This window comes from Bos indicus, chromosome 9, assembly GCF_029378745.1.
Source record: "Bos indicus isolate NIAB-ARS_2022 breed Sahiwal x Tharparkar chromosome 9, NIAB-ARS_B.indTharparkar_mat_pri_1.0, whole genome shotgun sequence".
NCBI lineage: Eukaryota > Metazoa > Chordata > Mammalia > Artiodactyla > Bovidae > Bos > Bos indicus.
Window position 1 is genome coordinate 58,908,338 of NC_091768.1, and position 25,786 is coordinate 58,934,123.

Sequence of the window (25,786 nt, forward strand, 5' to 3'; positions counted from 1 at the left end):
GAATAGCCAGCACATAATAGATGCTTAATAAATACTAATAATGAATAAATAAAAATAATTAAAATTAGTTATAAAGCTTCATGTGTTTAAGAGATGTCTTTATTCATTTACTTCCAAACAAAAATTCCATTCCAATCTAAGAAATATGCTCTACTTAATAAATGAGTAATGAAAAATTCTTAAATTGTTCTATGTTTAATTATAAAAATATGTATCCTTTAAATAAATATTGTTAAATTTACTTTAATTTGAAAGCCTGTTACTCAATTTCACCAAATAGAAAAACACAAGAAAAATAAACTTCAATTTTAAAACATTCCTTTCTTCCTTCTATTTTAAGGAAAGCAAATATGGAAAAAGTACCCTTAATCCTAGCCTTTGCTGATCATTTCCCATATAACTCGTTTAACTACCCTACTGTTCTGGTTACCAACTGCTGCACAACAAATCACCCCAAATTTAATTGCATAAAAATGAGGATCGTTTATTATCACCTCTCATGGTTTGGGCTGCTGACCTGGTTCAGCTAATTGGTTGTTGCTCAGTGCCTTTCATATGGTTTTGGTCAGATGGTGAACTTGAGTTATTTTGATCATTTCCTCAGTCATATGTCTCATGATGGATGCTGGCTGTCAGCTGCATCTTCAGTGGGAGCTGTTGGCCAAAATACTTACAAGTAGACTCTCTCCATGAACTGGGTTTCTGCAAAGCATGGAAGCTAGGTGCCAAGAACAGTTACTAGTCTTTCTAACCTAGTCTCAAAACTCGTGCAGTCTTGTTTCCCTCCAGTTTGTTCTTTGGAAGGAGGTTCATAAGGCCAGCCTATATTTTAAAGAGAAGAGACTTGGACTCTAGCTCTTGATGAGAGGGCATGTTTTAAAGCCATCAAATTTACCTAACCACTAGTCTCCATTCTTGGTTTTTTTTTTTGGCTGCACAAGGCATGTAGGATCCTAGCCCGCTGACAAGGAATTGAATCCGTGGGCCCTCCATTTGAAGTGGTGGTAATGGTTTAGTCATTAAGTCATGTCCAACTTTTGCAATCCCATGACTGTAGCCCACCAGGCTCTTCTGTCTATGGGATTTCCCAGGCAAGGATACTGGAGTGGGTTGCCATTTTCTTCTCCAGGGTATCTTCCTGACCCAGGGACTGAATACAAGTCTCCTACGTTGCAGGCAGATTCTTTACCAACTGAGCCACCAGGGAAGCTCCCTTTGAAGGGCAGTCCTAACTACTAGACTGCTAGGTAAATCCCTAAACATTCTTCTTTCTAATGGACATACTACTTCATCTACCCCTCTCACTGCAAGCTTGTTTTCCCAACATTTGATTGTCTATTCCTTCATGTTTGTGTTTTCTTTCTGTAAGGTAAGCTCAGCCTGTTGAGAGACTACATGGGCACCGGCGTTTATAATCCTGAATCCATGTGGACATGAGAATGTTTGTGCTGGATCTCAGAGAATGGATACCTGTGTGTTCACATGTGTGGAAGGATGCAGCTGCTCCAAGATGTACTCCATTGTTGCTGTAAACTCCCCTCTGTTTTTCTCTATTAAATCGATTGATATACATAAGACTATTGGGAACTGTAGTTTTCTTAGGTTATGGTTGACTTTCTCTGAATCAAAAGTGGCTGATTCTTTTTTAAAATACTCTGTTTAGGGTGATAAAAAAACATTTGAAAATAGATCATAGTGAGAGTTGTACGTTGTCGATGTAAGTAATGCCACTGAATTGTATGCTTCAGTTCAGTTCAGTTCAGTCACTCAGTTGTGTCCAACTCTTTGCAACCCCATGAATCACAGCACACCAGGCCTCCCTGTCCATCACCAACACCTGGAGTTCACTCAGACGCACGTCCATCCAGTCAGTGATGCCATCCAGCCATCTCATCCTCTGTCATCCTCTTCTCCTCCTGACCCCAATCCCTCCCAGCATCAGGGTCTTTTCCAATGAGTCAACTCTTCACATGAGGTGGCCAAAGTACTGGAATTTCACCTGTAGCATCATTCCTTCCAAAGAAACCCCAGGGCTCATCTCCTTCAGAATGGACTGGTTGGATCTCCTTGCAGTCCAAGGGACTCTCAACAGTCTTCTCCAACACCACAGTTCAAAACCATCAATTCTTCGGCTCTCAGCTTTCTTCACAGTCCAACTCTCACATCCATACGTGACCACTGGAAAAACCACAGCCTTGACCAGATGGACCTTTGTTGGCAAAGTAATGTTTCTGCTTTTGAATATGCTATCTAGGTTGGTCATAACTTTCCTTCCAAGGATAAGTGCCTTTTAATTTCATGGCTACAGTCACCATCTGCAGTGATTTTGGAGCCCCGCAAAATAAAGTCTGCCCCTGTTTCCACTGTTTCCCCATCTATTTCCCATGAAGTGACGGGACCGGATGCCATGATCTTCGTTTTCTGAATGTTGAGCTTTAAGCCAACTTTTTTCACTCTCCACTTCCACTTTCATCAGGAGGCTTTTGAGTTGCTCTTCACTTTCTGCCATAAGGGTGTTGTCATCTGCATATCTGAGGTTATTGATATTTCTCCTGGCAATCTTGATTCCAGCTTGTGCTTCTTCCAGCCCAGCACTTCTCATGATGTAGTCTGCATGTAAGTTAAATAAGCAGGGTGACAATATACAGCCTTGACGTACTCCTTTTCCTGTTTGGAACCAGTCTGTTGTTCCATGTCCAGTTCTAACTCTTGCTTCCTGACCTGCATACAGGTTTCTGAATTGTATTCTGAATTGTATGCTTAAGTGGTATTAATTGGCAAGTGATATATATTTATGTATATTTACATACATATATTTATATGATGTATACATATACATATATGTATATAGAAAGAGAAAGAATTGTAGTTTAAAAAATCAGTAATGGCGTACACTAAAAACCATTGAATTGTGCAGTTTAAATGGGTGAACTTGTCTGAGATATGAATTACATCAATCAAATTGCTAAAAATGTTCAAGGGAGAGAAATGGATACTGCTGTTCACTACCCACAATTCTAAAGAAAGGTGTTCTTTTATCCATGGGATTCTCTTGGCAAGAATACTGAAGTGGGTTGTCATTTTTTTCTCCAGGGGATCTTCCCCACCCAGGAATTGAACCTAAGCCCCCTGCACTGCAGGTGGTTTCTTTACTGACTGAGCCACTGTCTATTCTATTCAATAATAGGAGAAATAAAATTATGTATTATGCATTCATTATGTTTATAAACAGTGATATAGGGTTTACTGGTTACTGTTACAATACAGCCTATTAATTGTGTACATTTTGCCAGATTTAAGTTTTCAGAGGTTTATTTTAGGTCTTCTGTGCTTTTGTTTGTTTTACAGACAATTATCAGACGCTCTTTATGCTTCCAAATTGGAGGCACTTTATCTATGCTGACACTAGGTGAGTATCACATATACATGCAAAGACACTAGCCCTGGCCTAGGTAAGAAATCTAAGTCAGACTGTGAAGAGTTACGGATGACCCTATGCATAAACGCTTTTCATTTTTGTATAAAACCTTTTCCTGTGTTGTACTTCTAATGATTTCCATCGTTGAAATTTTTGGCTCTCAAGTGAAAATGTGGTCGTGGAATCAGCATATGGAAATATATATGTGGAACAAAGAGTAAAAGTAAGACAACATGTGGGTGTTGAATTTTGTGTTTTGATTTGTTTTCATTTCAGGCTGGAACCAAAGAATAAAAAAAAAAAAGTTATCCATCCAACCTCTTACTTTTAGTGAGGCTCAGTAAAAACTTTTCAGCAAACTGAAATTCCAAATGAGCCCTGGCTATGGATCACTCATATTTCTGAATATCTGGTTCCAATTCTATTCTAGTCCGTCCTATCCCATTCAGTCCTAACAGGGACTACCACCCTCAGTCCAACCTTCTGTTAGAGCTCAGCTTGTCAGTAAGTAGAAAAAATTACACTGGTCTGATTAATCTAAATAGGCTTTTTCTGCTCCTTTACGTGGATGTTGAGAATATACAGAAAATGTGTCAGATACCCAAGATCTAGAGAATCAGAGAATAGCAAGGAGAGATAAAAAGACCTTCTTCAATGAACAATGCAAAGAAATAGAGGAAAATCATAGAAAGGGAAAGACTAGAGATCTCTTCAAGAAAGCTGGAGATATCAAAGGGACATTTCATGTTAGGATGGGCATGATAAAGGACAGAAACAGTAAACACTTAACAGAGGCAGAAGAGATTAAATAGATGTGGCAAAAATACACAGAAGAACTGCATAAAAAAAGATCTTGATGAGCTAGATAATGACTATGTGTGGTCGTTCACCTGGAGTCAGATATCCTGCAGTGTGAAGTCAAGTGAACCTTAAGAAGCATTACCACGAACAAAGCTAGTGGAGGTGATGGAATTCCAGCTGAACTATTTAAAATACTAAAAGATGATGCTGTTAAAGTGCTGCACTCAAATGTCAGCAAATTTGGAAAACTCAGCAGTGACCACAGAACTGGAAAAGGTAAGTTTTCATTCAAATTCCAAATTAGGGTATTCCTAAAGAATGTTCAAACTGCCAGAAATTTGTACTTACACATGGGAAGTAAGAAAGCAAGCAAGGGAATTCCAGAAGAACATTTACTTCTGTTTCATTGACTACTAGAAAGCCTTTGACGGTATGAATCACAACAAACTGTGGAAAATTCTTAAAGAGTTGGGAATACCAAACCATCTTACCTGTCTCCTGAGAAATACATTTGCAGGTCAAGAAGCAACAGTTAGAACCAAACATGGAAAAAGGGACAACTTCAAAATTAGGAAAGGAGTATGAGGAGGCTGTATACTGTCACACTGCTTATTTAATTTATATGCAGAGTACATCATGCAAAAAGCCAGGCTGGATGAGTTACAAGCTGGAATCAAGACTGCCAGGAGAAATATCAACAATCTCAGATATGCAGATAATACCATTTTAATGGCAGAATGCAGAGAGGAACTAAGAGTCTTTTGATGAGAGTAAAGGAGGAGAGTGAAAAAAACTGGCTTAAAATTCAACATTAAAAAATCTAAGATCATGGCATTCAGTCCCACTACTTCATGGCAAATAGAAGGGGAAATGTGGAAGGAATGAGAGATTTTCTCTTCTTAGGCTCTAAAATCACTGTGGATGGTGACTGTAGCCATGAAATTAGAAGACGCTTGCTTCTTGAAAGGAAGGCTATGACAAACCTAGAGAGTATATTAGAAAGTAAAGACATCACTTTGCTGACAAAGGGCCGTGTAGTAAAAGCTATGGTCTTTCTAGTAGTCACATATGGATGTGAGAGTGGGACCATAAAGAAGGCTGAGCATCGAAGAATTGATGCTTTTGAACTGTGGTGCTGGAGAAGAGACTCTTGAGGGTCCCTTGGACAGCAAGGAGATCAAACCAGTCAATCCTAAGGGAAATCAACCCTGAATACTCATTGGAAGCTGAAGCTCCAATATTTTGGGTACTTGATGAGAAGAACTGACTCATTGGGAAAGACCCTGAAGCTGGGAAAAATTGAAGCAAAAGGAGAAGAGGGTGGCAGAGGATGAGATGGTTGGAAAACATCACTGATTCAATGGACATGAACTTGGGCAAACTCCATGAGATAATGAGGGACATGGCGTCCTGGCATGCTGCAGTCCATGGGGTCTCAAAGTCATGGGGACACGACTTAGTGACTGAATAACAACAACTCAAGATCTAGACCCTAGACTACTCTATTATAAAGATCACATACCTCACACTTGAGTGTCTAGAAAATAACTAAACCAATGAAACCTCTGAAAAAACATCTTCTCTGGAGGATGTAAGCTAGCATACACTACTTAAAAAACAAAACTTTAAAGAAATGACTATTAAGTACATTATCTAACCAATTGTCTTACCCCTATGCCCCATTTTACTATTTCCGGGACACCCTGATTACACTATTTAGTCATATCTCTTTTAATGATAAACTTAATGACTTCAATTAAGTCATATTCTCTACATCTGTGATATCTGTTCCTTTGGGCTGTTATAACAGAAAACCATGAAATGGGTGGTTTATCAACAACAGAAATTTATGTCTCAAAGTTCTAGAGACTGCTGCTGCTGCTGCTGCTGCTAAGTCACTTCAGTCGTGTCCGACTCTGTGCGACCCCATAGACGGCAGCCCACCAGGCTCCTCTGTCCATGGGATTTTCTAGGCAAGAGTACTGGAGTGGGGTGCCATCGCCTTCTCTGCTAGAGACTCTAGTCCATGATAAAAGTGCCAACAGATTCAGTGCCCAGGTATCTGTTTTTTGGCTCAACCTGTTTTTTGGCTCATAGAAGGTTATCTGGTAGAAGGGGTAAGGGAGCTCTCTGGAGTCTCTTCTACAAGGGCGTTAATCCTGGCTCCCAAAGAATGTTTTCTAATATTACAGAACCTGAGAGAAGATTCTCAACTTTGTCACACCTACTTCCCCTTTTATTACAAATATTTGACATTCTGTCCACTATACTGAAATGAAGTTTGTAGATAATATAATCTACAGTACATACAACTTCAAAGAATCAATATAATGGCATGACATGTAAAAATAAAATAAGAGGAAAGTAATTTATCATAAGGTACTGTGTAGTTTACATGTAAGTGTTTGAAAACTGCACTAGAAAACAAAATAAAGAGATTACACATTTGCATCTGTTAGCAATAACTTAAATGAAAGAGCTACAAAGCTTACTGATTGAGGTGTGTTTTATTTGCTATATAAATTCCACTACAATAAGAGTGTTGGTAATTTGATTTTCTGTTATGTAAGAAAAAAATAATTTTATAGTTCTGAACAAAATAAAGTGCAGCCTTCCCTAGATTTATACAATATTTGCATTCCAGGTAATTCAGCATACACTATGATCATGCAAAAAAAAAATTTACTTTGTGTTTATGTGTATAAAAGTATTATGGTCCAGTCTCAGAAAATTAAAATCTGTTTCTGAACTCACAAAAATATCTGATGGAATACTTCAAAATCCTATAAATATTAAGACAAATTTTCAACATGCTAGCTAGCTAGCAACCCAGGTCACTCCTCCTAAATGGCTCTCATTCCTCTAAACTTGAGACAACTAAACATGCCTTCATAAATGCCCCAAAAGTCCTTTAGAAAGAAGTACCACCCACCATAAGAACTATGTTCTCATTTGCCAGAATGAATTACTCTTCCTATGCTGTGTTCTGGACTGCCCCGGTCCCTTGGTGGACAGGGTGTCCTCACACTGCTGACGGCCAATGGTCTTACTTTTGGGTTTAGATTCTCTAGAGCATTAGATTGTACATTTGGTGTCTTTTTACATAGTCCCCATATTTCAAGAAGGCATCCGCTCCCCTTTATGGTTCTGCCTAAATGTCAAGGAGGAAATCCATGGGAATTTCCCCCTGATTTGGAATTCTTCCTGTAGCTCTAAAGCTCCACCCACGGTCTCTCATCCCTTATCTTGAGGCTCAGCCTCTCACACACTGGATGCAGGGCACTGGATGCACCAGATAAGCTGTCCCTTCTATTTCTGAGAGAGTCTTCACTCCAACTCTGCTGTCCTTCCTGTCCCTTAATAAGGTTGTGTTTATTTTGCAAAGGGACAAATCCATGCCTAGTCGGGATTATCAAGGTGAAATAGCAGAGCCTCAGTGACCTTTCAGTTCTCTCAGTAAATAAATACTAGACTGAATATTGAATCTGGGATTCTGGTAAACTTTAGACATAGACATATTTGTTGTTGTTATTCATACTAGACAGAACTTTCCACCCCAGGAATGTGTCCTCAGCCTTCCTTCATTTTTCTGAAGTCAGCAAGAGTGTGGGTTTTGTAAGTGTCAAACAAAATGTCACAACTTATCATACTTGATCTGTTCCAAGCTTTTTATTCTCTTCCCTCCTGAAGCATGGACTTCCCTGGTGGCTCAGACCGTAAAGCGTCTGCCTATAATGCAGGAGACCCGAGTTCAATATCTGGGTCAGAAAGATCCCCTTGAGAAGGAAATGGCAACCCACTCCAGTACTCTTGCCTGGAAAATCCGATGGACGGAGGAGCCTGGTAGGCTACAGTCCATGGGGTCGCAAAGAGTTGGACAGGACTGAGTGACTTTACTTTCTTTCTTTCTCCTGAAGCAACATCTAAAAATAATCAGTCTATGTAAACTGGGAAAATGCCACACTGTTCTTCTCTGGGCTAGTCCAGCCCTCCTCTGCCTAAACCTAGAACAGCATTTTCCTTGGAAGAAAAATCTGATCATGATGATATAAAGAGAGGAGAGGAACAATTAACCATCTACAACTGCATTTAAGGTTGTCATGAGGCATATTCACAGCAGTTAATATGATCTAACATATTAACTCTGTAATAGTAGTTTAGTTATAAAACTTCTGCAATGTAGTTTCAGTGGAAATATTTTTTTAAACTGTGACAGACCAAAAAACAAAAAGTACAACACACACACACACACACACGCAACTATTCTCCAAATTGTCATTTTTCCCTATATTCCTTTCAGTCATTTTCCTGCTTTCTCTGGGGAGAAATCCCCACCCCACATCTGTACACACATACACAGCTTTGTGAGTAAAGATAAATAAAGACCAGTCACTTTGTCCCCTCCCTTTGTTCTGTGATTCGCGTCTGTGAAGAGTTGTCAGTCTGTAGTTGCTGCCTGCTGGCAGAGCAAGTGTACTTCTTAATCTATTTCACACGATTATGGCCCAAAGAGAGATCACTCCGTTTTTCCTTAATTTTGCTAAAGAGGCCTGTGCTTTCAGGGTGGAGCTTAGAAAGAAAACCAGCAGGAAAGTCAAGTGCACTTGATGAAAAACCGCCCACAGCTCCGAGTTTCACAGGTCGGTGGAGCCCCCGCAGCTCTGCCGGACCAACAAGCTCTCCGCCGACGTTGTAGGCACACAAGTTCACAACACGTTAAGAAATGAGACTTTCTCATTATGAGGCAGTCTACTCAACTGAGTTATCAGAGGATTGAAATAAAAGGATTTCAGTCATCCTTTCTTGAAAAATCAGGGCATCCATTAGGAAATGAATCAGAATTCCAAAACTGTTTTTTTTTTCCCCTAGTAGTATGAAAATAGTGATAAAAGCAATAATTCTAATTATTTTTTATAAAAGGCCTAATATGTGCCACACACAATACTTAATATTTTATCTGCATTAATTTTATTTCTGACCTCCACTCTGTAAGAATGAAGAATACTCATTCTTAATTCAGGTAGAAGTAAGAATACTCATTGTCATTAAATTATATCTTTTAAAAAATTAGAATATTAGTATGTCTGAATGTTAATCTTAGCCTGATAACATCTATTGTACAATGCTCCATTTAAAATTTTGTGTATGAGTTTTTGAGCCAGTTTCATTTATGCTCAATGTTTTAAATAAACTGAATGTAAGTACTGATGCAACATTTTCAACTTTCTGTTTTAGGTGATTAAATATTCTGTTAGGGGAAAATTGTTAGACTATATCCATTAACATGCTCTAAATAGAAGCCCAAGCAATATAGTAATTGTTTCACTTCTTTTTTTTAAAAATCCACGTGTAAAGAATAATGTGGTGGTTCAGACTAAGAATTTCACTTGCAAATATTTTCTTTCGAAATGAGTTCCCCTTCAATATGATATTTGAAGTGTTCTTACTCTATGCACTTTGGGTGTTTTCATCCATTTAAAATTATAATGATTATAAATATAAAGTGCAGCTTACTTAGGAAAAAGTACTTAAAACTAAAATCTTAGATTTAAAACCAAGGACAGTAATAATATGGAAACCATGATGGGGAATTACAAATAAAAATAAACTGAATTTAAAACATATTTTCTAGTCTCTTAACACCCATTCACCCTTCAGATAGACAATTGTAAAGTATTGTATAATTTTGATGTGTCATATTAAATCCTTTAAAGTTTTCATTTATGCTTTCTGCAGGTGACATGTGCATATTGTATATTATTCATATTCCTGAAATGTTTGGAAAACTTTAAAATAAATCTTAAATTATGACAGAAATCATACTTTTTGAATAATTCTTTGAATCACACTTTCCAGAGTTCAGAATAGGATACACTCTGCCCTCTGGAGCATTTTCAGATAGCCATGGCAGAGGGCTTTTGCCCATTAGTCCTTGCCCCCAGTTCATATAGACAGAGTTGGAGAAATGAAAAGAAGAAATCACTCATCAAAGACTCCATCTCAGCGCTATCATTTGATATAGTAACTCCTGGAATTTATTAGTGCCCAAGAAATTGAGATTCTACACATAGCCTTCAAGGCTGAAAATACTTTACCAATTTGGAAGCAAATCTGTCTTATTCAGAGGTGCCCCAAGAACAGAGAGTTAAATGTCTCCTGTGCATGTGACACCAGGCAGCAGGACGGAGAAAGTAAAGAGGAACTGAAGCAGAAGGAGGAAAAGCAAGGGGGCTTCCCTGGTAGCTCAGCTGGTAAAGAATCCACCTGCAATGCAGGAGACCCCGGTTTGATTCTTGGGTCCAGAAGATCCCCTGGAGAAGGGATAGGCTACCAACTCCAAGATTCATGGGTTTCTCTCATGGCTCAGAAGGTAAAAAATCTGCTTGCAATGCAGGAGACCTGGATTCAGTCCCTAGGTTGGGAGGATCTCCTGGAAGAGGGCATGGCAACCTATTCCAGTGTTGTTGCCTGGAGAATCCTATGGACAGAGGAGCCTGGCAGGCAACAGTCCACGGGGTCACAAAAAGTTGGACATGATTTAGTGACTAGATCACCAAAACACCACCAACACTATATATTGGAATGCATTTTTAAGGTTAACTTAATATACGGTCTACAATACAAATAGATTGTACCTTTTTTCCTCCTGTGCTATACTGTAGGTTCTCATTAGTTAATTATTTTATACATAGTAGTATTTATATGTCAATCCCAATCTTTAAATTTATCATCCCTTCCCCTACTTGGATTCCATGCATTTGTTCTCTATATCTGTGTATCTGTTTCTATTTTGTAAAAAAAATTCATCTGCACTATTTTTTCTAGATTCCACTTATGCTGTGCTGTGCGATGCTTAGTCACTCAGTCGTGTCCAACTCTTTGTGACCCCCTGGACTGCAGCCTGGCAGGCTCCTCCGTCCATGGGGAGTCTCCAGGCAAGAATACTGGATTGAGTTGCCATGACCTCCTCCAGGAGATCTTCCCAAACCAAGGATTGAACCCAGGTCTCTCACATTGCAGGTAGATTCTTTACCTTCTGAGTGACCAGGCAAGCTCATGAATCCTGGAGTGGGTAACCTATCCCTTCTCCAGGGCATCTTGCCAACTCAGGGATTGAAATGGGGTTTCTTGCATTGCAGGTGGATTCTTTCCTACCTCAGCTACCAGGGAAGGCCCAGATTTCACATAAATGTGTTAATATATAGTACTTGTTTTTCACTTTCTGACTTCACTCTGTATGACAGCCTCTAAGTCCAACCACACGTCTGCAAATGGCACAATTTCATTCCTTTTTATAACTATATGGCTTAAATAATATGCTTTACATTATGTGACTTTTATTGTAATTTTTAAAAAAAGCATTACAGAAAAGAATGCACAGCTTCACTGGCCACTGGCACAGGCCACTGGTGCTTACTCTCACCTGGACCTTCTGGGGAACCTTAAGAAAGGCATCTCTAAACTATTCACACAGGAGTCCAAAAGAGGTAGTATTACCAACAGGCTCCTGTCTCCCACTGGCCAAGATGCCCTCATGGACATCAATACCCTCTTACTTCCAAGTGGTATGTGTGTGTAGTGAGGGGGGTGTGTGGGTGGGTGTGTGTGCTCAGTCATGTCTGATTCTTTGTGATCCCATGGTCTGGAACCTGCCAGGTTCTTCTGTCCATGGAATTTCCCAGGCAAGAAAACTGGAGTGGGTTGCCATTTCCTACTCCAGGGAATCTTCCCAACCCAGGGATCAAACCCACATCTCTTGCATCTCCTGCATTGGCAGGTGAATTCTCTACCACTGAACCATCTGGGAAGCCCTAAGTGGTATATGGGTGAATGCCAATTGTTTTCTTCAGTAGGTCTTATGAGGCAGCAGTGAAAGCCCTAGGTCAGGAAGCAAGAGGTATAACTGCCCAAGTCACTGTCAAATGCTCACATGTTACATCTGTTAGAACGTGGCTAAAGCCTGGACATATCTATTATAATCAGCCCTGCAATGGCTGAAGTTGAGGCTAAGAGATTTGAAATGGTGCAGAAGAGTCCGAAACAACTGCTAAATGACTCAGTTCCTTTCTTACATTTAATCAGGAGCCTACTTAAATCAAAGATATCAATTACAAAAAAAGATGACAATTTGCTAATATTGATGTCATGATAGTTACAACATTTATGTGTAAAGATGTGGCAAATAATCAATACTAATTGAGTCTAAAGGTAGATTATTAGTATACAAGACTCACACAATAATATAATTTGATATGTTATGAAGGAGAAGCTTGTGCACTAAAGCTTGAGGACTAAGACAGACTACAAAGATGAAAGTGTTAGTCTCTCAGCCTTGTGTGACTCTTTGACCTATGGACTATAGCCCTCCAGTCTTCTCTGCTCATGGAATGCTCCAGGCAAGAATACTAGAAAGTGAAAGTGAAAGTCTTTCAGTAGTGTCCCACTCTTTGCGACCCTGTGGGTTATACAGTCCATTGAATGAATTCTCCAGGCCAGAATACTGGAGTGGGTAGCCTTTCCCTTCTCTGGGGGAATCTTCCCAACTCAGGGATTGAACCCAGGTCTCCTGCATTGCAGGCAGATTCTTTACAAGCTGAGACACCAGGGGAACCTTAAGAATACTGGAGTGGTTAGTTATTCCTTTCTCCAGGGGATCTTCCCAACCCAGGAATGGAATCCAGGTCTCCCATCTGAGCCACCAGGGAACCATTTTGAGACACAGTGTGAAGCCCTCATCAAGGTAATAGCCCTTCTACATATTTCATGTTTTACAGACATTATTTAGTTTATAATTTGCTTAAAAGATTAACTTAAACCCACTTTTATTCCCATACAATTTGTTTTTCTTCTATACTTTATATGGGTACTTTTGTAAGAATGAGAGAACAGAGGTAAAGGAAAAAATAATGGAGAGAGAGAAAGAGAAATTGCAAATTCTTGCTTGGGATTTTTTTTCTTGGAAAAAGTGTTAAATGTGAAATAGCACCATGAAACACTTCACAGTCCATTCACTTTCTTTTGGAAAATAATAGCTGGACTGAAATGAATACTTTAGAAGATATTTCATTTCTTGGCATTTAAAATCAATAGTTCTCTCACTGTCATGAATATTTGGGAAAGAAGCTGGGGCTGCTATTTTTGTTCATTGCAATTGTGGCTCCACTGTGGGTGAAGATGGAACACCTTTCTCTCATTATTAAGAGCTTAGTAGCCCTGAGCTAAAGGCTGTGATTCTTCATGTCAACACTGTGGTGGCAAATGAGAATTCTCAATTAGTTTCTAGTAACCTCATTTGTCAAAAAGACTGTATTTCAAGTGTATATAGATTTAAGGCAAACAAAAATGAGACCACTAAATGCCTCTTTGTTCATAAATTGCATTCATCAATTAGAGAAAAGTTAAACTAAGGAAAGATTAACTGTACAGACCAGTAACCTATTTCAAATTTTATTTTTTAAATACGTGTGAAGTTAATTTAATTTTCAAATTGATTTTCCATTAGTGATAGTGTCAACGTGCTGCCGATGTGGAAGAGCACTTATATGAACCACATTCCAAGTGAGGGAAATTTTAAATTCCCAAAACTTTACTGTGAATGTGAGAGTGAAAATAACATTAGCAGAATGTTCTGCATGGCAGTTTAGAAAGATATTTTTAAGTAAAAGCTTTGGAATCGTTCTTGTGTTCCTTTATTCTTTCAATTTTAGCCTGATTTGATCAAGAATAAAAAAAGGGGGAGGTGTCATGTTTTGAGAAACTTTAACACTGTCTCAATCTTGAGATGACGAGCCTTTCAAGCCAAATGATTAAACCCCTCTGAGAAGAAGCATCTCTGTCGCTCGGTGCCTCAAATAAACTCCTCAAATAAACTCACTAATACAACCATGTGACACAGACTTGCGTGGCTTTATAACTGTTTCTGAGTTCAGATCATGCTCCATCATTTCCCATTAGCTGCCTATCACCCAAAAAGGCTTAACTATAGCTTCACATTTAGAATCTGATGCAATTAAAAATTCAACAAAACCAAGAACTTGTTAATGACAAAACAAACCCAGTGACACATTATGGGGACAACTCTCACCAAACCCCTACTGTGCTGCTTTCTCTTCTATTTGAATCACTGAAATAGTAAAGACTACTCTTTTGAAGATCATAGAAATTCTTAGACAAGTTGTCATCAGCATCATTTCTTTATGTCATTTCAGCACACAGTTTTCTTATTTTCTCAGAATCTACCAGACTGAGCTAATATTACCTAACTTTCCATCAATATCCAGTTGATTTTTCCAAGTTCCTGATCAATATTTTTTTCATTTTTTTCACCAACCAATTGATCTAAGTTATGCTTCAAACATGTGTACATTTGCATATCAGTATGAAACAGGCAAAGCAGTGAAAAAAATAACAATCTTATAATTTCTCTAGTATGCATTTCACTAGCTGTTTTAAACATTGTGTTTTATTGTCCAGATATCTGAGAAAATCTGCAAATATTTTTCTCTAACACCATTATTGAACACATAAAAATTTATACAGCAAGTAAAATATTATTTCTCCAACTTTTCATATTATTTTACAGAGAATGAAAAGTTTAATCCAATCAGATGAGAATTTATAGCTTAAAATCTATTATAGCTTGCAAAAAATGCTGAATCTAGCTATGAATGAGCATTAGCACATCATTTGCTATCATGGAAAGAATTTCTATGATCCAATCTCAAACCTCAGCATATATATAAAACTTCAGGTTATATGTAAAAGTACCCATATCTTGCTTCTGGAGTGAGGCCCAAGAACCACCATTTTTATTAGCCACCTGTGGGTTATGGGGGTTAGACAATCCTTGGAAGAAGTATCACTTTGATTAGATTTATACTGCATTCTATCTTCTTTGAATTTTTTTCCAGCTTCATTGATTAGTAACTGACAAATATAATTGTATATATTTATAAAGTGTACAGTTTGGTCATTTGATAAACATATATATCATGAAATGATTACAAAGATCAAGTTAATTAGCACATTTACCACCTCAGACAGTTGACTCTATTTGTGTGCACATGTGGTAAGAATGTTTAAGATACACTCTCAGCAAATTTCAAGTGTGCAATAACATATTAACTATTATGATCATGCAGTATAGTAGATCTTCAGAACTTATTCACCTTATGACTGAGAGTTTGTACCCACTGACCTACATCTCCTCATTTCCCATTCTCTCTAGTCCCGGGTAATCATTATTCTACTGTATTTCTATAAAATCGGTTCTTTTTTTAGGTTGCTTATTATGAATAATGCTGCAATGAACACAGAAGTGTATATATCTCTTTGATATACTAATTCTATTACCTATTTGATTCATAAGTAATAAAAATGAACCACAGGAAAACACATTAATTAGCTTGAGTCTGGTATTTGATGTGGTTCTGTAAACTAGAACCTCATTCTCAGAGTACTTTTTTTTTTTTTCCTGAGATGGGGGGTAGAGTATTCCTATAATTTTAATATTTTAACTTAAACCATCATTTATTGTATTTCAACACAAGTTTACTGGAAAATCTAATGTGAATCTAAAATACTTTGATAAAAGTTCAGTGTCTGCAGTAAGTGAGATGATAATTCCTTTCTGCAAAATATCAGACTTTGCCTGGTATATTGCCTTTTGTCCTAGACACTGAGCTCTAATAACAGTGGCAATTTTCTAAACAATCAGAGGAAAGAACCAGTGAAGTTTAAGAGACATCAGTAGGGACATGATTAGTCATTTGGGCTTCTAGATAAGCAGCCCTAATTGTGTTCTCAAAGTGACACTGTCATTAACAATGTGGCTCAAAAATGGACATTACAAACAATTCTTGACAGAGTGGGAGTTTGGTGTTTTAATGAATTTTAACTATATCTTATACAATTTCTAAACTCTTACATTTATTTTGAATTTGGTTCTCCAAATTTTGGTGATCTGGGGTAAAATCTATTTGTGTCTTTAAAAATGAAGACTATTTGATGGAATTTTTTTTTTCCTTGAAAAGAATAGGGATTCGTTTATTCAACTTTGTGTTAGAATTCTGAGTTACATACAACAAAAGGTCAGATTAAAAAGAGTAGAGTCAATAAAAGGACATTAGGAATCTCAGAGAATCAGAGACCTGGGATGGGCATTGTTGTTATCAAGTCCCTAAATCGTGTCTGACTCTTTGCGACCCCATGGACTGCAGCACTCCAGGCTTTCCTGTCCTTCACTATATCCTGGATTTTTTTTCAAACTCATGTCCATTGTGTCAATGGGGTCATCTCCTTCTCCTCCTGCCCTCAATCTTTCCCAGCATCAGGATCTTTTCCAGTAAGTTAGCTCTTCACATCAGGTGGTCAAAGTATTGGAGTTTCAACTTCAGGATCAGTTCTGCCAAAGAATATCCAAGGTTGATTTCCCTTAGGATTGACTGATTTTATCTCCTTGCTGTCCAAGGGACTCTCAAGAGTCTTCTCCAGCACCACAATTTGAAAGCATCAATCCTTCAGTGCTCAGCCTTTTTTATGGTCCAAGTCTCACAAACTTAGACAGCCATATTAAAAAGCAGAGACATCACTTTGCTGACAAAGGTCTGTATAATCAAAGCTACGATTTTTCCATAGAATTGGACATGACTTAGTGACAGAACAACAATTACTGACATATCCTTACATGACCACTGGAAAAAAACCATAGCTTGAATTGATGCTTTCAAATTGTGGTACTGGAGAACGCTCTCAAGAGTCCCTTGGACAGCAAGGAGATCAAACCAGTCAGTCCTTAAGGAAATCAACCCTGTATATTCATTGGAAGAACTGATGCTGAAGCTGAAGCTCCAATACTTTAGCAACCTGATACGAGGAGCCAACTCATTGGAAACAACCTTGATGCTGGGAAACATTGAAGGCAGGTGCAGAAGGGTGTGGGAGAGGATGAGATAGTTAGATAACATCATTGACTCAATGGATGTGAATTTGAGCAAACTCCAGGAGATAGTGAAGGACAGGGAAGTCTGGTATGCAACAGTCCATGAGGTCACAAAGAGTGGGACATGGCTGAGCAGCTGAACAACAAAGAGCAGCAGGTAACTATAAAATTATATTTATTGAATAGTATCGGCAGACTTTTTCCTGAGTATGAAGAGAAGTACTTTTATATACTGCAATTCTTAGAAATAAGACTAAAGTTAAAAAGTTATGAGAAATCAATCTCACCACAATACCAGTGAATTAATTTTTAAAGTTGCTTGTATTAAAAGGAATTTCACATTATTGAAATCTCATTAAAGTTTGTTAAAATTGAAAACCAAATCAAGATAGGAACTAGAAAACTTTAGACTAAAATTTATTTTTAGTTTCAGTAGACTCAAAAACTTCAATAATCAAGATGCTTAGCAAAGAGTGAATTTTATTATTTCAAACTAAATATAATAATCAAAATAGTAAAAGAAAAGGAAAAAGTTCCTAAATGTCAAATAAGCAAATACAGAACTGCCCATGAACTCAAATGGAGACTCAGTGAGCTTCTGATCATCAAGATAAATTGCAATACAGTTTATAAGCCTTTTTGTTAAAAAGGAATACAAGGCAGTTTAAGCAGACAGCCACTCAGAAAGAGCAGATGTTGATTCCTATTCTACTCACACAAAACACATTTTTCCTGGACATAAAAACTCCATCACAATTGCAGTTACATATATTCAACAGTTGCAAAGAGTCAGACACTACTGAAGCAACTTAGCCCGCTTGCACATATATCCAACAATATCGCATGCAAATCATAGTCCCTCAGCAGCTCATCAAACAATATAAGGAACAATTATGTCTCAAGATTAAGAAATAATAATAGCTAATAATTGTTTAGCACTTACTACGTGATAGTGAGTTTGAGCAAACTCATTTAGTTCTTGTAAAAAAAATCTTCACATACATTATCCTAATTTTTTGGATGAGGACAAAAAGATAGAGATGGGTGAAATCATTGCCCATAACAACTAGCAATTGGAAGAGCTAAGATTGGAGCAAAACAAGGTGATCTCCCATATCTGGTTCTGTTTTCATCACAGTGCTCTAGTGTCTCGAACTAAGTAAGTAACTAGCTTATTAACTATTAACTGATTCAACCTTCCCCAAAGGTGTGCCATAACACTTTAATATGTAATGAATGAATATGTCAAGTCAGCCTGAGACTAATCTCCCCCAGGCCTTGGCAGCCATGCACAGTCAAAGGACAGGAGAGAAAGAGCCCTACTAATGAATAAAGTAGGATTGAAAAAGAGAGCCACTGAATCCTATGGTTTCCAAGGTAAAATTGTTATCTCTGAATTATCTTTAGATTGAAAAACAAGTTCTTGTGGATGCTGTTGACTTAAAAAAATAGTCACAGTCTAGAAGTTAAGCATGCATGCATGCTTAGTCACTCAGTCCTGTCTAATTCTGCAATCCTATGGACTATAGACCACCAAGGTGCTCTGTCCACTGGATGCTCCAGGCAAGAATACTGGAGTGGGTTACTGTGTCCTCCTCCAGGGGATCTTCCTGACCCAGGGATCAAACCTATGTCTCTTAAGTCTCCAGCATTGCAGGCAGATTTTTTGCCACTAGCACTATCTGTGAAGCCCAATGGTGGTGGTGGTGGTGCTGGTGCTGGTGGTGGTTTAGTTGCTACGTCATGTCCAACCTAAGAGTTATGTTTTATTTGGTGGGAATTTTTAGGACTTCAAGCCGGGAAGATAGCATCTCAAGTGACCCTGAGAGAATTGTTCAGAGGAGGGGCAAGGAGGAGCCAGGTTTTATAGAAGTTTGCAACATGGGGCAGGTAGTCTGAGCATTAAAAGATTATTGTTAATTAAGGAAAACCAGATATCTCAAGTTAAGGAATTTAATCCTTTTCTATGTATTGGGGAGATGGAAGAGTCCGGGCTTACTAAAATCATTCCTTTCATAGGCATCTCAGCTATCTGGGGCCTGCATCCTGCAATTTGATTTTTCACATTCTTAGCATCACCGACTCAATGGTCATGAGTTTGAACAACCTCCGGGAGATGGTGAAGAAGAGACAAGCCTGGTGTGCTGCAGTCCATGGGGTGTCAGAGTTGGACACAACTGAGCAACTGAAAACAACAAATTTCCGAGTAGGGAGTGGAATCAGACTGATTGCTACCAGATTGCTACCAGATATGGGGCATTTTTCCTATTATTCCTCCTGGGCACCCTTCATGCTAAGATTTTCACATTTGGAGGGCCAGAATAGTTGATGACTATGGCATCCTTGTTTATTGATATGACAGGAAATACCTTATTTCAAAACTCATACACATGCTTTAAGTTGTCTCAAAGTAAAGTCCCTCCATTTCTCCAAAGATTTAGTAAACCCCGAGAGTAAACACACAGAGAGGCATGTGTGAATTCTGCATGGACATCAAGGAAAGGGTTGAGCTGTAATAAATGGAGTGGAACTAACCCCTGCAGAGCAATCTTTAGAAATTAACACAACATAAGAAAGACAGCTTCCAAATAGAGAGAAAGTTGGAAAACTACCAACTAATTCCTGCACCCTGCACCTCCCACCCACAACCTGCTCCAAACCCCAAGAGAGTTTGGAAGGGATGCAAGATCTGCTCTTGTTCAAAAAGAGTTCTCAAAGGACATAGTAACTTAATTGACTTCTAAGTTACACTTTTAATTAAATGTATTCTAAAATGAAATGAATGGTCTCAAGAGATACAATGCTTCCTTTTTTTGAAAGACAGTTCAACAGATTCTTGAGCGAAAAACTTCATCCAGTCAATCTCTAAGATTCTAAAATTCTATAAATAGTTGTGGAAAAATTCGTGTGCCTTTGTGTCTTTCAAAACAAACATAAAAATCAGTTTTTGCTTTTGTTTTTTAACCAATGAGGAAGGATGTTGGGAGCCGTGTTAGGCATTACTGACAAAATGCAGGCACGGCCCCCAGCCCCCTCTCCTCATTCCGCAGGCACGGACCTGGGATGAAGGAGTTAGGCCTTGTAATTCTGACTTGTCTTTTCCTCTCCTTGGCTGAGTTGACTGAAAAGGAATACTAAGGTGCTTATTGTTCTTGAGAGGAGCGTGAGAAGGCACAAAGCCTTCTGCAGCTGTGCTCAGAAAATAATTCATAAAGTTAATCATTGACATTTGTTCAAGGAATTTTACAAAAGAGTATTCCAGGATGAGCACATAGGCCATAGCTTGGGGCCATGGGAGGGATTGATATCTGAAGCCTATTTGTGAGGAGAATGTTTATGGCAAAGGAGTTTACTGAATTTAGGGCTTAGATATAATTAAAATAGTTAGAAGTTAAAGATTTAAGGAATGTTGTAAAGTTAGCATATTTTACTATAGCTTATAGAAGTAAAGAATTTTTAGAGACACTATAGCTAGAAGCCTTTTTTAAGAGATAGTGAGCTCAGTATGTTAGGGGCAAACAGGACTTAGGAAGGTAAGTAGTAAACTGAGGAATGTAGCATGAGCTACAGTGTAATCACAAGTTAACTATAGGACACATTAGAAGAGGTAGATAATAGATGATAAGGCAGATTCCCAGAGAATCACTGAAGCAGGAACTCTGTTTGAAGAGCAACAATGATTTATGGAGACAATAAATCTGGGAGAGGGGGAACTGAAAATGTCAAACCTCTGGCCTAATGTTTTTGTAAAAGTATAAAAGAGAATCTTAAACTTGGAATAAACAGGCAGTCCATAGAAAACTGAGAGGCTGTCTCATTACTCGCCGACACTGTCCATCTCTTCAGGTTGAATCCCTGGCTGCTGGAGTTGGACTCCGGCAAGGAAGATGCAAATTCCAGGAAGAACTAGTAATCATTATTTTATTCAGGAAAATGTCATGTATTCTAAAACTATATGTCTGATAGCTATCAGAGGCTTCAGAATCAGTTCAGTTCAGTTCAGTTCTTCAATTGTGTCTGACTTTTTGCGATGCCATGGACTGCAGCATGCCAGGCCTCCCTGTCTATCACCAACTCCTGGAATTTACCCAAACTCATGTCCATTGAGTTAGTGATGCCTTTCAACCATCTCATCCTCTGTCATCCCCTTCTCCTCCCACCTTCAATCTTTCCTAGCATCAGGATCTTTTCCAGTGAGTCAGCTCTTTGCATCCGGTGGCCAAAGTATTGGAGTTTCAGCTTCAACATCAGTCCTTCCAATGAATGGTCAAGACTGATTTCCCTTACAATTGACTCACTTGATCTCCTTGCAGTCCAAGGGACTCTCAAGAGTCTTCTCCAACACCACAGTTCAAAGGCATTAATTCTTGGCACTCAGCTTTCTTTATAGTCCAACTCTCACATCCATGCATGACCACTGGAAAAACCATAGTTTTGACTAGATGGACATTTGTTGGCAAGTAATGTCTCTGCTTTTTAATATGCTATTTAGGTTGGTAATAACTTTCCTTCCAAGGAGTAAATGTCTTTTAATTTCACGGCTGCAGTCACCATCTGCAGTGATTTTGGAACCCAAAAAATAAAGTCTGCCACTATTTCCACTGTTTCCCCAGCTATTTGCCATGAAGTGATGGAACTAGATGCCATGTTCTTAGTTTCCTGAATGTTGAGCTTTCAGCCAACTTTTTCATTCTCCTCTTTCACTTTCATCAAGAGGCTCTTTAGTTCTTCTTCACTTTCTGCCATAAGGGTGGTATCATCTGCATATCTGAGGTTATTGATATTTCTCCCAGCAATCTTGATTCCAGCTTGTGCTTCTTCCAGCCCAATGTTTTTCCTGATGTACTCTGCATATAAATTAAATAAGTAGGGTGACAATATACAGCCTTGATATTCTCCTTTTCCTATTTGAAACCAGTCTGTCATTCCATGTCCAGTTCTAACTGTTGCTTCCTGACCTGCATACAAGTTTCTCAAGAGGCAGGTCAGGTGGTCTGGCATTCCCATCTCTTTCAGAATTTTTCACAGTTTGTTGTGATCCACACAGTTAAAAGCTTTGGCATAGTCAATAAAGCAGAAATAGTCAGTAAAGCTTCAAAATAGATCTCCATTAATATACTTGGGCTTCCCTGGTGGTTCAGACGCAAAGCGTCTGCCTGCAATGTGGGAGACCCGGGTTCAATTCTTGGGTCGGGAAGATCCCCTGGAGGAGGAAATGGCAATTCACTCCAGCACTCTTGCCTGGAAAATCCCATGGACGGAGGAGCCTGATAAGCTACAGTCCATGGGGTCGCAAAGAGTCAGACACGACTGAGCAACTTCACTTTCACTTTCAATGGCATACTTTAGTGGTATAAACACAAACCAAACATAAGTTTGAATTCCCCCTTTTTATTAAAAAGAAGCAAACTATAATTATCTCAACCTCAATTTAAAGTATAAACAATAAATACTTCTCAAAAAAAAAAGAGACCCTTTGAATGACAGAAACAGCTTGTTTATATTCAGAAACAGAACTGTGCCTATGAGAGAGAATCAATTTTTCTAAAAATATATGCCCTTGAATACTACATCCCGACAGAAATAAAGAAGGAAAGTAGGAAATAATAAAATAATTTTTCAATATTGTCTTATCAAAATGTATTTTTCAAAAGGGTCATGACACTGTTCTTAAGGAACAAGTGTCCTGTAAATACCTAACCTAAGGAAATGCTAGTAGGAACTATCAGAGGGCAATTAATCTGGGATATAAAAGTAATCAAACACAAAAGTCCAGACACACACACACATAAACTCAGATAATATCTGTAAATATATTTATTACACCCATATTCCCCAAATCAGAAGTCATTTTAAATGATTTTACATATATATATATGTAAGATCCTGGATATTATATATACATATATATACATTATACATATATACACTATACATATATATACATTATACATATATATATTACATATATATATATGTAAGATCCTGGATATTATATATCTTTTTATTGAGACAAAACTGAAAACATAAATTGAATGTGAAATTTCCAGTTAGCATTCTAAACACTTACCATTCTTCTGATTCTACCAATATGGTGGACTATATATATATATGTTTTTAATTTCCTAATATAAAACACCTAGAAATGAAAAAAGGATGTAAAATATGATATTTCAGCTATTTACCTGAGATTAAACAAAGTATGAGAAATCACTAGAATCTAAGTGAAGAAAAAGATGAAAACCAGAGTAAGATTATGTTGATGCTTAGCGTTGATGAAGCAACTCAATAAGAAAAAAAAAAAAAAAAAACAATTACACAGGCAAAAAACTGAATGGACATTTTTCCAAAGAAAATACACCGATGGCCAATAGGTACATGAAAAGCTGCTCATTCACTAATCATCAGAGAAATGCAAATCAAAACCAAAATGAGTTATCTCATCACTCCTATCAGAAGGTTTATCATCAAAAAGTCTACAAATAACAAATGCTGGTGAGGATGAGGACAAAAGGGAACTATTCTACATTGTTGTTGAAAATCTAAATTAGTGCAGTCACTGTGGAAAACAGTACGGAGGGTTCTCAAGAAACTAAAAATAGAGCCAACATATGATCCAGCAAGTCTGTATCTAGATACATATCTGAAGAAAACAAAAACACTAATTTGAAAGATACATGCAACCCCGTGTTCATAGCAGCATCATTTACAATACTTGAGATATGGAAGCAACCTGAGTGTCCATCAATAATGAATGGATAAATAAGTTCAGTCACTCAGACGTGTCTGATTCTTCGTGACTCCATGGACTGCAGCATGCCAGGCTTCGTGGATAAATAAGATAGAGAAATTGTGTGTGTGTGTGTGTGTGTGTGTGTGTGTGCGTGTATAACAGAATACTACTTAGACATAAGAAAGAATGAAAATTTGCCATTTCTAACAACATAAATGGACCTGGAGGATATTATGCTTAGTGAAGTTAGTCAAAACAGGAGACAAATACTGGATTTTATCACTTATATGTGAAACCTGAAAAATAAAACAAATAAATATATATAACAAAACAGAAACTGACTTACAGAGACAGGGAACAAGCTAGTGGCTACCAGTGGGGAAATAGAAGGAGTGAGGGGCAAGATAGGGGTAGGAGATTAAGAGGTCCAAATTACTACATATGCACTAAATAAGGTACAAGGATGGACAGGGAGGCCTGGCATGCTGTGGTTCACGGGGCTGCAAAGAGTCGGACACTACTGAGAGACTGAACTGAACTATTATACAGCACAGGGGATACAGTCAATATTTTATAATAACTTTAAATAGAATATAAGCTATAAAAACATAGAATCACTATATTGTACACCTGAAACACCTGAAACTAATATAATATTGTAAATCAACTACTCTTTAATTAAAAAAAATATAGAAGTTCACTAGAAGCTGAAAAAGCAACTCTCTTAACTTTCAGAGCATTTAAGGGAATAAAATATTAATTATAAATACCAATCCAAAATACCAAAAAGCTAAGAGTAGAAAAGTCAAGACAAATGAAAAATACAAAGCATTATACTTAAAGCAATTAAAATATACCAGTAATAACATGAAATGTGACTGGATGTCACTTGTTATCCACTTGCCAGTTACATATTGGAAAATTTCTGCTATCCAGTCAAAAGAGACATACCTGAAGTATAAAACCTAAAGTTCGAAACAAAGTAAAACCTCACAAGATTTGTACAAGTAAAATAAAAACATTATAGGCCAGTGTTTCATGCAAAATCAATTCCAAATAGATTGTAGATATAGATATAATTGTGAGAGAGGAAAATATCTATATCTAAGATTTTAACATAGAAAAGGTAGTCATGATCTTAAGTTAGGAAAGTATTTCTTAAAGAAGACTCAAGGAAGCGCTAACAATAAAAGAAATGACATAAATTGGATTTTACTAAAATCAAGAACCTCTGTTTATCAAGAGATGTTATCAAAAGAGTGAAAAGGCAAGCTAAAATTAGAAGATATTGGCAATTCATATATCCATCAAAAGATTTTCCTAAACATCAAAGAAAAACAAAAAGACAATCTAGTTACAAATGGCTAGACACTTGGAAAAACATGTCCTAAAGAGAATGCCCATGCTTCGATAAATATCATTGTTCATTAAGAAAATGGCTGCTTAAATCACAATACTATACCTATCAACACCCACTACAATGGCTTCAATTTTTGTAATTGAAAGGAGTTATGACAATGTGGAGCAAATGGGCTATCATCTACTACTGATTGGAAAATAAACAGGTAATACCATTTAGGAAAATGCTCAGTATCTACTGAACATAACTATACACTATAATTAATACCTAACAATTCAGTTATTGGGCATAAACTCAACAGTACATTCATTATGTATACCAAAATCATGAATTGAAAAAAAAATAGTATTCTCAATATCATAAAACTACAAACAACCCTAATTCTATCAAAAATAGAATTGACAAATAAAATATGGTATTTTCCATAAAATGGAACACTACACAATACTAAAAAAAATAGTTACTACTACACATAGAAACATCAGTCTCACAAATATTATATTGAATTAAGTGAAATATTAAAAATATTCTCTA

The 25,786-nt window shown here is 37.5% G+C and overlaps 1 long non-coding RNA gene across 2 annotated transcripts in view; it reads left to right on the forward strand.

Moving 5' to 3' along the window:
• The window catches only part of LOC139184921 (uncharacterized), a 318,414-nt gene that overhangs the window by 185,350 nt on the left and 107,278 nt on the right, over positions 1 to 25,786 (forward strand). For both annotated transcript variants that reach the window (XR_011568459.1, XR_011568460.1), the window contains exon 5: positions 3,349 to 3,409. This is a non-coding gene — a long non-coding RNA (uncharacterized lncRNA). The remainder of the gene's footprint in view (positions 1 to 3,348; positions 3,410 to 25,786) is intronic.